Raw genomic sequence first — 12572 nt, forward strand, 5'->3', positions numbered from 1 at the left:
TAAAGGCCCAACACCAGCCGTGAAGGCATTTCCCTGTGTGCAAAAGAAGAACAGAGAACGGCCATTTTCCCTTCAGGAAAAGGGCTCTCTGTTTCTCCAAAGGAAAGACAAGCTCTCTCAGGTAAGTGATTATTGGAGAGAGGCTGAAGGCTGTACTTGGCAGAGGCTAGGGTGAAAGGTTCCTCAAAGCAGCCTTCTCAAAGAGCATAGAAGCAGAGGCCGTCTCCAGCAGCATCTCCACGAGAGTCTCTCCACAACAGGAACACCTTGAACCTGGCTGCGAATGCAGACCTTAGGAGGAAAGCAGTACCCGCATGGTACAAATGTGATATATGGATGGTGCCCCAGAAAGGAATTCTGGCACTTGTACTTCCTAAGTGAGCATAGCTGCACAACGTTTCTCCCCACAGTGGCGAGCAGAAACATTGCCAGTGGGCAGTGAGCCACCCAATTCACAGGCGCAGTAGCACCACCCACTTCTCCCAGAGAACAGAGACTTCCCCTTCCGTGCGTGCCCTCTTCGAATGGAAACGGTAGTTTACTATCTTCGAAGCACAGTCATGGGCCACAGCACTGCAGGAGTGCCATCTCCAAGGTGTATCAGAAGCTGCCCTCCCTCGAATGGGTAACGGCCCAACACCAGCCGTGAAGCCATTTCCCTGGGTGCCAAAGAAGAACAGAGAACGGGCATATTCCCTTCAGGAAAAGGGCTCTTTGTTTCTCCTAAAGAAAGACAAGCTCTCACAGGTAAGAGTATTGGAGAGAGGCAGAAGGCTGTATTTAGCAGAGGCTAGGGTAAGAGGTTCCTCAAAGCAGCCTTCTCAAAGAGCATAGAAGTAGAGTCCGTCTCCAGCGGCATCTCCACGAGAGTCTCTCCACAACAGGAACACCTTGAAGCTGGCTGCGAATGCAGAGCTTAGGAGGAAAGCACTACCCGCAGGCTACGAATGTGATATCTGGATGGTGACCCGGAAAGGAATTGTGGCACTTGTACTTCCTAAGTGAGCTAAGCTGCACAACCTTTCTCCCCACAGTGGCGAGCAGAAACGTTGCTAGTGGGCAGTGAGCCACCCAGTACACCGGCGCAGTGCTACCACCCACTTCTCCCAGCGAACAGAGACTTCCCCTTCCGTGCGTGCCCTCTTCGAATGGAAAGGGTAGTTTACTATCTTGGAATCACAGTCATGGCCCACAGCGCTTGCATGAGTGCCATCTCAAAAGTGAATGGGGATCTACACGTGGAACTTCTCCTATAGAACACCCACCGAACGCTGGCAGAAGACCTCAGACCTCCCAAAAGGCAAGAAACTCCCCTCGTACCTGGCCGTGTGGAGTAAAGGCTCTTGGCACTCCAGCCAGGTGTCAAGGCTGTGTCTCTGAGGTGGGAGAACTAACCTCAGGACACTGGTCCACAAGAAACCTCTCAGCTCCACGTAATATCAAACGGCGAAAATCTCCCAGAGATCTCCATCTCAACACCAAGACCCAGATTCACTCAAGGACCAGCAACGAACAGTGCTGGACACCCTATACCCAACAAAGAGCGAGACAGGTCTACAGCCCCATCCATTAGCAGAGAGGCTGCCTAGAATCACAGTAAGGCTACCGACATCCCCATACACGCCCCCAGACGTGGACCTGCCCACCAGGGAGACGGGATCCAGCCACATCCACCAGAACAGGGGCACTGGTCCCCCCAAAAAGGAAACCTGTTCAACCCACTGAACCAACCTCAGCCACTGGGGACAGCCACCAAAAATAGATAGAAATACGAACCTGCAGCCTGCAAAAGGGAGACCCCAAACACAGTAAGATAAGCAAAATGAGAAGACAGAAAAACACACAGCAGATGAAGGAACAAGATAGAAACACACCAGACCTAACAAATGAAGAGCTAATAGCCAATCTACCTGAAAGAGAATTTAGAATAATGATGGTGAAGATGATTCAAAATCTTGGAAATAGAATAGACAAATTGCAAGAAACAGTTAACAAGGAACTAGAAGAAATAAAGAGGAAGCAAGTAACGATGAGCAATACAATAAATGAAATGAAAAATACTCTAGACGGGATCAGTAGCAGAATAACTGAGGCAGAAGGACGGATAAGTGACCTGGAAGATAAAATAGTGGAAATAACTACTGCAGAGCAGAAGAAAGAAAAAAGAATGAAAAGAACTGAGGACAGTCTCAGAGATCTCTGGGACAACATTAAACGCACCAACATTCGAATCATAGGGGTCCCAGAAGAAGAAGAGAAAAAGAAAGGGACTGAGAAAATATTGGAAGAGATTATAGTTGAAAACTTCCCTAATATAGGAAAGGAAATAGTCAATCAAGTCCAGGAAGCACAGAGAGTCCCATACAGGATAAACCCAAGGATAAACACGCCAAGACACATAATAATCAAACTGTCAAAAATTAAATACAAAGAAAACATATTAAAAGCAGCAAGGGAAAAACAACAAATAACACACAAGGGAATCCCCATAAGGATAACATCTGATCTTTCAGCAGAAACTCTACAAGCCAGAAGGGAGTGGCAGGACATATTTAAAGTGATGAAGGAAAAAAACCTACAACCAAGATTACTCTAACCAGCAAGGATCTCATTCAGATTTGATGGAGAAATTAAAACCTTTACAGACAAGCAAAAGCTGAGAGAGTACAGCACCACCAAACCAGCTTTACAGCAAATCTAAGCAAGAAACACAAGAGAAGGAAAAGACCTACAAGAACAACCCGAAACAATTAAGTAAATGGTAATAGGAATGCACATATCAATAATTACCTTAAATGTAAATGGATTAAATGCTCCCACCAAAAGACACAGACTGGCTGAATGGATACAAAAACAGGACCCATATATATGCTGTCTACAAGAGACCCACTTCAGACCTAGAGACACTTACAGGCTGAAAGTGAGGGGATGGAAAAAGATATTCCATGCAAATGGAAATCAGAAGAAAGCTGGAGTAGCAATTCTCATATCAGACAAAATAGACTTTAAAATAAAGACTATTACAAGAGACAAAGAAGGACACTACATAATGATCAAGGGATCGATCCATGAAGAAGATATAACAATTGTAAATATTTATGCACCCAACATAGGAGCACCTCAATACATAAGGCAAATACTAACAGCCTTAAAAGGGGAAATCGACAGTAACACAATTATAATGGGGGACTTAAACACCCCACTTTCACCAATGGACAGATCATCAAAAATGAAAATAAATAAGGAAACACAAGCTTTAAATGATACATTACACAAGATGGACTTAATTGATATTTATAGGACATTCCATCCAAAAACAACAGAATACACATTTTTCTCAAGTGCTCATGGAACATTCTCCAGGATTGATCATATCTTGGGTCACAAATCTAGCCTTGGCAAATTTAAGAAAATTGAAATCGTATCAAGTATTTTTTCCGACCACAACGTTATGAGACTAGATATCAATTATAGGAAAAGATCTGTAAAAAATACAAACACATGGAGGCTAAACAATACACTACTTAATAACGAAGTGATCACTGAAGAAATCAAAGAGGAAATCAAAAAATACTTAGAAACAAATGACAATGGAGACACAACGACCCAAAACCTATGGGATACAGCAAAAGCAGTTCTAAGAGGCAAGTTTATAGGAATACAATCATACCTTAAGAAACAGGAAACATCTCGAATAAACAACCTAACTTTGCACTTAAAGCAATTAGAGAAAGAAGCACAAAAAAACCCCAAATTTAGCAGAAGGAAAGAAATCATAAAGATCAGATCAGAAATAAATGAAAAAGAAGTGAAGGAAACAATAGCAAAGATCAATAAAACTAAAAGCTGGTTCTTTGAGAAGATAAATAAAATTGATAAACCATTAGCCAGACTCATCAAGAATAAAAGGGAGAAGACTCAAATCAATAGAATTAGAAATGAAAAAGGAGATGTAACAACTGACACTGCAGAAATACAAAAGATTATTAGAGATTACTACAAGCAACTGTATGCCAATAACATGGACAACCTGGAAGAAATGGACAAATTCTTAGAAATGCACAACCTGCCGAGACTGAACCAGGAAGAAATAGAAAATTTGAACAGACCAATCACAAACACTGAAATTGAAACTGTGATTAAAAATCTTCCAACAAACAAAAGCCCAGGACCAGATGGCTTCACAGGCGAATTCTATCAAACATTTAGAGAAGAGCTAACACCTATCCTTCTCAAACTCTTCCAACAGATAGCAGAGGGAGGAACACTCCCAAACTCATTCTATGAGGCCAACATCACCCTGATACCAAAACCAGACAAAGACGCCACAAAGAAAGAAAACTACAGGCCAGTATCACTGATGAACATAGATGCAAAAATCCTCAACAAAATATTAGCAAACAGAATCCAACAGCACATTAAAAGGATCATACACCATGATCAAGTGGGGTTTATCCCAGGAATGCAAGGATTCTTCAATATACGCAAATCAATCAACGTGATACACCATATCAACAAACTGAAGGAGAAAAACCATATGATCCTCTCAATAGATGCAGAGAAAGCTTTTGACAAAATTCAACACTCATTTATGATAAAAACCCTGCAGAAAGTAGGCATACAGGGAACTTTCCTCAACATAATAAAGGCCATATATGACAAACCCACAGCTAGCATCGTTCTCAATGGTGAAAAACTGAAACCATTTCCACTAAGATCAGGAACAAGACAAGGTTGCCCACTCTCACCACTCTTATTCAACCTAGTTTTGGAAGTTCTAGCCACAGCAATCAGAGAAGAAAAAGAAATAAAAGGAATCCAAATAGGAAAAGAAGAAGTAAAGCTGTCACTGTTTGCAGATGACATGATACTATACATAGAGAATACTAAGGATGCTACCAGAAAACTACTAGAGCTAATCAATGAATTAGGTGAAGTTGCAGGATACAAAATTAATGCACAGAAATCTCTGGCATTCTTATACACTAATGATGAAAAATCTGAGAGTGAAATTAAGAAAACACTCCCATTTACCATTGCAACAAAAAGAATAAAATATCTAGGAATAAACCTACCTAAGGAGACAAAAGACTTGTATGCAGAAAGCTATAAGACACTGATGAAAGAAATTAAAGATGATACAAATAGGTGGAGAAATATACCATGTTCTTGGATTGGAAGAATCAACATAGTGAAAATGACTGTATTACCCAAAGCAACCTACAGATTCAATGCAATCCCTATCAAATTACCACTGGCATTTTTTTACAGAACTAGAAAAAAGAATTTCACAATTTGTATGGAAACACAAAAGACCCCAAATAGCCAAAGCAATCTTGAGAACGAAAAATGGAGCTGGAGGAATCAGGCTTCCTGACTTCAGACTATACTACAAGGCCACAATAATCAAGACAGTATGGTACTGGCACAAAAACAGAAATATAGATCAATGGAACAGGATAGAAAGCCCAGAGATAAACCCACACACATATGGTCACCTTATCTTTGATAAAGGAGGCAAGAATATACACTGGAGAAAAGACAGCCTCTTCAATAAGTGGTGCTGGGAAAACTGGACAGCTACCTGTAGAAGTATGAAATTAGAACACTCCCTAACACCACACACAAAAATAAACTCAAAATGGGTTAAAGATCTAAATGTAAGGCCAGACACTATCAAACTCTTAGAGGAAAACATAGGCAGAACACTATACGACATAAATCACAGCAAGATCCTTTTTGACCCATCTCCTAGAGAAATGGAAATAAAAACAAAAATAAACAAATGGGATCTAATGAAACTTAAAAGCTTTTGCACAGCAAACGATACCATAAACAAGACCAAAAGACAACCCTCAGAATGGGAGAAAATATTTGCAAATGAAGCAACTGACAAAGGATTAATATCCAAAATTTATAAGCAACTCATGCAGCTCAATAACAAAAATCAAACAGCCCAATCCAAAAATGGGCAGAAGAACTAAATAGACATTTCTCCAAAGAAGATATACAGATAGCCAACAAACACATGAAAGAATGCTCAACATCATTAATCATTAGAGAAATGCAAATCAAAACTACAATGAGATATCATCTCACACCAGCCAGATTGGCCATCATCAAAAACTCTAGAAACAATAAATGCTGGAGAGGGTGTGGAGAAAAGGGAACACTCTTGCACTGCTGGTGGGAATGTAAAATGATACAGCCACTATGGAGAACAGTATGGAGGTTCCTTAAAAAACTACAAATAGAACTACCATATGACCCAGCAATCCCACTACTGGGCATATACCCTGAGAAAACCATAATTCAAAAAGAGTCATGTACCAAAATGTTTATTGCAGCTCTATTTACGATAGCCAGGACATGGAAGCAACCTAAGTGTCCATCAACAGATGAATGGATAAGGAAGATGTGGCACATATATACAATGGAATATTACTCAGCCATAAAAAGAAATGAAACTGAGTTATTTGTAATGTGGTGGATAGACCTGGAATCTGTCATACAGAGTGAAGTAAGTCAGAAGGATAAAAACAAATACCGTATGCTAACACATATATATGGAATCTAAAAAAAAAAAAAAATGTCATGAAGAGATTAGTGGTAGGACGGGAATAAAACACAGACCTACTAGAGCATGGACTTGAGGATATGGGGAGGGGGAAGGGTAAGCGGTGACGATGTGAGAGCGTGGCGGGGACATATACACACTACCAAATGTAAATTAGATAGCTAGTGGGAAGCTGCAGCATAGCACAGGGAGTTCACCTCTGTGCTTTGTGACTACCTAGAGGGGTGGGATAGGGAGGGTGGGAGGGAGGGTGACACAAGAGGGAAGAGTTAGAGGAATATATGTATATGTATAACTGATTCACTTCGTTGTAAAGGAGAAACTAACACACTATTGTAAAACAGTTATACTCAAATAAAGATGTTAAAAAAAAAGAATAAGCATTTAGAAACTTTGATAGCAATTTGCCACTGTAATTTTATATCTGTTAAATCTAACAATTAAAAAAAACCTTGAATTTTCATTTTTAATAAAAAAATTTCACTTTTCAAATTAAAAAAAAAAAGACAACATAAAAAGTGAATGGGGAGCAGCCTTCCCTCAAGTGGCTAAAGGCCGAACACCAGCCGTGAAGGCATTTGCCTGTGTGAAAAATAGGAAGAGAAAACGGACGTTTTCCATTCAGGAAAAAGGGTGCTACGTTGCTCAAAAGGAAAGACAATCTGTCAGAGGTAAGTAAGTATTTGAGAGAGGCAGAAGGCTGGACTTGGCAGAGGCTACGGTAACAGGTTCCTCAAAGCAGCCTTCTCAAGGAGCATAGAAGCAGAGGCAGTCTTCAGCGGCATCTCCCCGAGAGTCTCTCCACAACAGGAACACCTTGAAGCTGGCTGCGAATGCAGAGCTTAGGAGGAAAGCAGTACCCGCATGCTACGAATGTGATATCTGGATGGTGGCCCGGAAAGGAATTCTGGCACTTGTACATCCTAAGTGAGCTTAGCTGCACAACGTTTCTCCCCACAGTGGCGAGCAGAAACATTGCTAGTGGGCAGTGAGCCACCCAATACACCGGCGCAGTAGCACCACTCACTTCTCCAAGGGAACAGAGACTTCCCCTTCCGTGCGTGCCCTCTTCGAATGGAAAACGTAGTTTACTGTCTTCGAAGCACAGTCATGGCCCACAGCGCTGCAGGAGTGCCATCTCCAAAGTGAATGGGAAGCTGCCCTCCCTCGAGTGGGTAAAGGCCCAACACCAGCCGTGAAGGCATTTCCCTGGGTGCAAAAGGAGAAGAGAGAACGGGCATTTTCCCTTCAGGAAAAGGGCTCTCTGTTTCTCCAAAGGAAAGACAAGCTCTCACAGGTAAGTGAGTATTGGAGAGAGGCAGAAGACTGTACTTGGCAGAGGCTACGGTAAGAGGTTCCTCAAAGCAGCCTTCTCAAAGAGCATAGAAGCAGAGGCCGTCTCCAGCGGCATCTCCCCGAGAGTCTCTCCACAACAGGAACACCTTGAAGCTGGCTGCGAATGCAGAGCTTAGGAGGAAAGCAGTACCCGCATGCTACATATGTGATACCTGGATGGTGCCCTGGAAAGGAATTCTGGCAATTGTACTTCCTAAGTGAGCTTAGCTGCACAACGTTTCTCCCCACAGTGGCGAGCAGAAATATTGTTAGTGGGCAGTGAGCCACCGAATACACCGGCGCAGTAGTACCACACACTTCTCCCAGAGAACAGAGAATTCACATTCCGTGCGTGCCCTCTTCGAATGGAAAGGGTACTTTACTGTATTCGAAGCACAGACATGGCCCACAGCGCTTGCAGGAGTGCCATCTCCAAAGTGAATGGGAAGCTGCCCTCCCTCGAGTGGGTAAAGGCCCAACACCAGCCGTGAAGGCATTTCCCTGTGTGCAAAAGAGGAAGAGAAAACGGACCTTTTCCCTTCACGAAAAAGGGCTCTAGGTTTCTCAAAAGGAAAGACAAGCTGTCACAGGTAAGTAAGTATTTGAGAGAGGCAGATTTCGAAAACAATAATCTAATCTAAGTTGGTGAAGGACCTCTCCCACCTTGGCCACCCCTCTTGGGCCCCATGTATACTGCCTGTTTCAAACACACTGAACTCTAGCTCTCGGATCCTTGTATCAAGATTAGCACGAGGTCCAATACTGAGGCAGAGTGAACAGGAGACTCACAACCCGGCTTCTGGGTGCCAAATCTAGGCTCACATCAACCCAGCCTCCTGGGGCACCATCTCCTCAGCCCTCCGGTCTCACTAGCACTTCACCACCCCCCGCCCCTTGGTTCTTCCTTCCTTCCCATGACTATGGCACCACCCTCTCCCCTAGTACTCAGCAGCTCAGTATGGGATGTGTCTGAGGGGACCGATCTCGATATCTCCGTGCCAGCACAGAGGTGCCTGGGTTTGAAGATGCGGTTCAAGAGTGGCCCTCTTCCTCAAACTGCTCCATTTACCACTTGCCCATGACAATGCACTTGTCTTTTGCTAAGAGGCCCATCAGGAAAGGGTCTGAATGGAAGCATCCTGTAGCCCAAAGCAGAAGGCTATATTTATAAAGATCAGAAGCTTCCTGCACACTAGTCCGGGGCTGACCTTTCACTTGTCCTCAGCAGTGAGCACTGTGGGACCCTGAAGATGTCCCAGGTCACTGGTATTACTTACATCTGGGAAAGCACTCAGGTGTACGTAGTGGGCAAGAGCCAAAGAAACACGTGGCAGCCAAGTGAGGTTGTGTGTACCCCACGCCTCTTCCGCAGATTCCCGGTCTCGCTGTTCCTCCTGCACCGCCCAGCCAGGGAACAGAGCACTGGTTTGAATACGTGTAGAGGATCCGGTCACACATTCTCTCTTAGACAACCAAAGAGGTTGGTCTCTGGTGGAGAACTGGTAGGGAAGTTTCTCTGAGAGCAGCAAACTTTGTTTGCACAGTTACCCTGCCATGGAAACTGTGGGATGCCGGTGAGGTCCTCACTAGCCAGTGAGGTCATCGTATGGAATCTGTGACTTGGGGGTCAGGCTTCAGGAGGAGGGGCAGTTCTGTGGAGGAGAGCAGGGTGGAGGCAGATGTACTCTGCCTGGGCCCTCACACCGGGGCCTCCCCACCCATGCCCTAGTCTAGTAGACACCCCACGTGTGGTGTGCCGGTGGGCTGGCACAGCCCCAGGGGCCACAGGAGGGCAAGAGAGACCCACATCCTGAGATCGGCTTGAGAGGCAAGATGAACGTTAGGAGGCAGCTAGGTTGTACGGCCCTGACCCTAAGAGGCAGAGATTTGTGTGGACTGGGGAATCAGGGAAGGCTCCTTGGCAGAGGGCTTGAAGGACACGTGACATGTGGACCCATGGGGAAGAGAGGGCAGACATTCCATTTTGGAAGAAGAATAGCAGAGACACACTCTTCTCGACCTTGTCTTGCCCCAAATATAGATTCATAGAACCCTCACATTTTTACACCTGAGGGCTTAAAAAACCCGAGAGGTGTAGGGACCTACCCAGTGTTACACAGGTCGTGGAGAGGTGTTGCGCTCAATGGTTAGGTTCATGTTGGGGCCCCGGATTCCCAGCTGATAGGAACATGAGGACAAACTCATGCCGTTTCAAACATTTCCAAGGTGATACTGAGAGAGATGTTAAAGGTGCAAAATGAGGGTGCTGAATGACCTCACAAAGTGGGAATGGTGGGCCCACTTTAACGTGAAAGTCAAAACAAATTCCTGTCGAAAGGACATCATACAGAATGATCACATAATCATTACACTCGCCCTCTCCCCTAGAGGTCAAAATCATTAGAATCCTCTCTCTCTCTCTCTCCATCATGAAAGGATGAGAGAAAGGCTCAGCAGCAGCCCCCGTGAAAGACATGGTCAACACCGTGAAGAGGTGTTACTAAGCCGATTTGGTCCGACTCAGAGAAGGAAAGAGACAACTCTGCCCTTAGCCTGAGCAGGCCCACAGGAAGGAAGCACATTTGGGGCAGCCTTGGATAGTGTGGCAATGAGAGAGAACCTTCTTTAGGAGGGGACTCCCTGTTGCCGACCTTGAAAAAGCAAAGATGGGACATTCGTGTACTGGGGCTGTTGCAGAGGGGATGTGCCCAGGAGGTAGAGACTCCTTGGACTACGAATTTATAGGTTGGGCCACCCTGGTTGAGAAGCACAGCAGCTTGTACTCCTAAAGTGCCTGAATCAGCGGGTGCCCGTTAGGACAGATGAAGTCAGGCCTCATTGGAGCAGACTGCCTTTGGGAGTGGTAGAAGGTGAAGTGTGAAGGGGAGTGCTCTGGAGGAGGTTTGTCGTGGCAGGTGGGCCAGCATGAGACCATTCAGATTGTCCAAGGCTCCAGAGATTACTTGGCTGGGAGCATCCCTCTGATGTGGTGCGGGGACTCCAACCTTAACAGGACCTGGCTGGGCATCTGGGGGAGGCCGAATAAACGGTTTCTTAACTTAGGAGAGTGAGAGACTCACCTGGGGAGTTCCACAAAAGCACTTAAAAAGACTTGTACCTGGATTCTTGAGCCAACCCTCAGAAAACTTATCTAGCTGTGGAGTAGGGCTCAGGAAGCTGCAACTCTTTTTTTCTTGTGGTACGTGGGCCTCTCACTGTTGTGGCCTCTCCCGTTGCGGAGTACAGGCTCCTGACGCGCAGGCTCAGCAACAATGGCTCGCGGACCCAGCCGCTCCGCGGCATGTGGGTTCTTCCTGGACCGGGGCATGTACCCGTGTCCCCTGCATCGGCAGGCAGAGTCTCAACCACTTCGCCACCAGGGAAGCCCTAAGCTGCACTTTTAAAATAAGCCTCCTGGGCAGTCCCACCACAGTGGTCCATGTATAGAGTGACCAAATTATTGCGTCTTCTCGGTTGCTTTGGGGAGTCAAAGTGGGCAGTATTTAAAACTGCAGCAGGCATACGTATAAACAGGGAAGATTCAAGGCAAACAGAGGTGTATAGTTACTGTATGCATGAATCAGATCTGAGAAAAACTAGCCTGGTTGTTAAAGAACACAACGCTTAGGGCAGACAGACCAGATTCTGTCCTACTTACTTGTGTGAGTTTGACCAAGTTCTTTTATCCTCCTGACTGTTTGCTCATATGGAAAAGAGCTATGGCTGTACATTGAGTACAATATTCTCTTTTGGCAAAGTTGCTCTGGGTCCATTTGTGTTCTCTACAACTTAATCCTTTCCAGTGTGCAAGCATTTTTAAGTCGTTTGATGAAGTATTACATTTGACTTTCAACTGTTCATTACTTTGGGCAAAGCTTCTGTAGTGCTGCAGAGACTAGAACCTATGCAGAGATAGGGAGAGGATGCTATAAGCTTCTTCTGCCGGCTTATAAAGAAGTTTAACCTTTTCTCCGCTTCCTCCACCTGCCACCAAGAGATGAGAAAGAAGGCAGAGCCTGGAAATGCACACCAGGCAATACTTCTGTGTCAGTTTGCCTTTTTCTTCCTCTGCCAGTACTTCCCAGAGAGATTTCAGCAAAAGCGCCTAAGCTTGCCATGGCTGTTGTTGTGCAGAAAATTTCTCTCTATTGCTAGTCACATCCCCTTTTCCTTCTGCTGGGGCTTAATGGATGTTTGGGGGCAGGAAATAAAATGTAATACAGTGAAGTGTCTATGCTGATTTAATTGGCTTGGGGTGAGGCCTGGCCATTGGTAGCTTTCAAAGTCTCTCCAGATGATTCTCATGTACAGCGAGGTTTGAGAATCACAGTTATAAATGAAGCACTTTGGGAATTGCAAAGGCATTGCAGAAATAAAAAGTGGCTATTCGTATTCCTTCACTATTCCTGCATTTTCCTGCCTGCATCAGGACTGTTGTGCAAGTGCTGATCATTTTCTTTTCATCCCTTTTCACTGTTTGCCTAGACCTTTCATCCCTCTTTCTAACCGGACACCCTCCCTACCTCCTTCTTGTCTTTCAGCCTCCAGTCCATCATCAGTTTGGGATTAATCCTAAACTTGGTGGGAAGCCATTGCAGTAGGTATAAAGAGAGAAGTGGTGTTGGCAGAGATGCCTTTTTCAGACACCGTACTGGCTACT

Source organism: Kogia breviceps, chromosome 1 (assembly GCF_026419965.1).
Source record: "Kogia breviceps isolate mKogBre1 chromosome 1, mKogBre1 haplotype 1, whole genome shotgun sequence".
In the NCBI taxonomy this organism is placed as follows: domain Eukaryota; kingdom Metazoa; phylum Chordata; class Mammalia; order Artiodactyla; family Physeteridae; genus Kogia; species Kogia breviceps.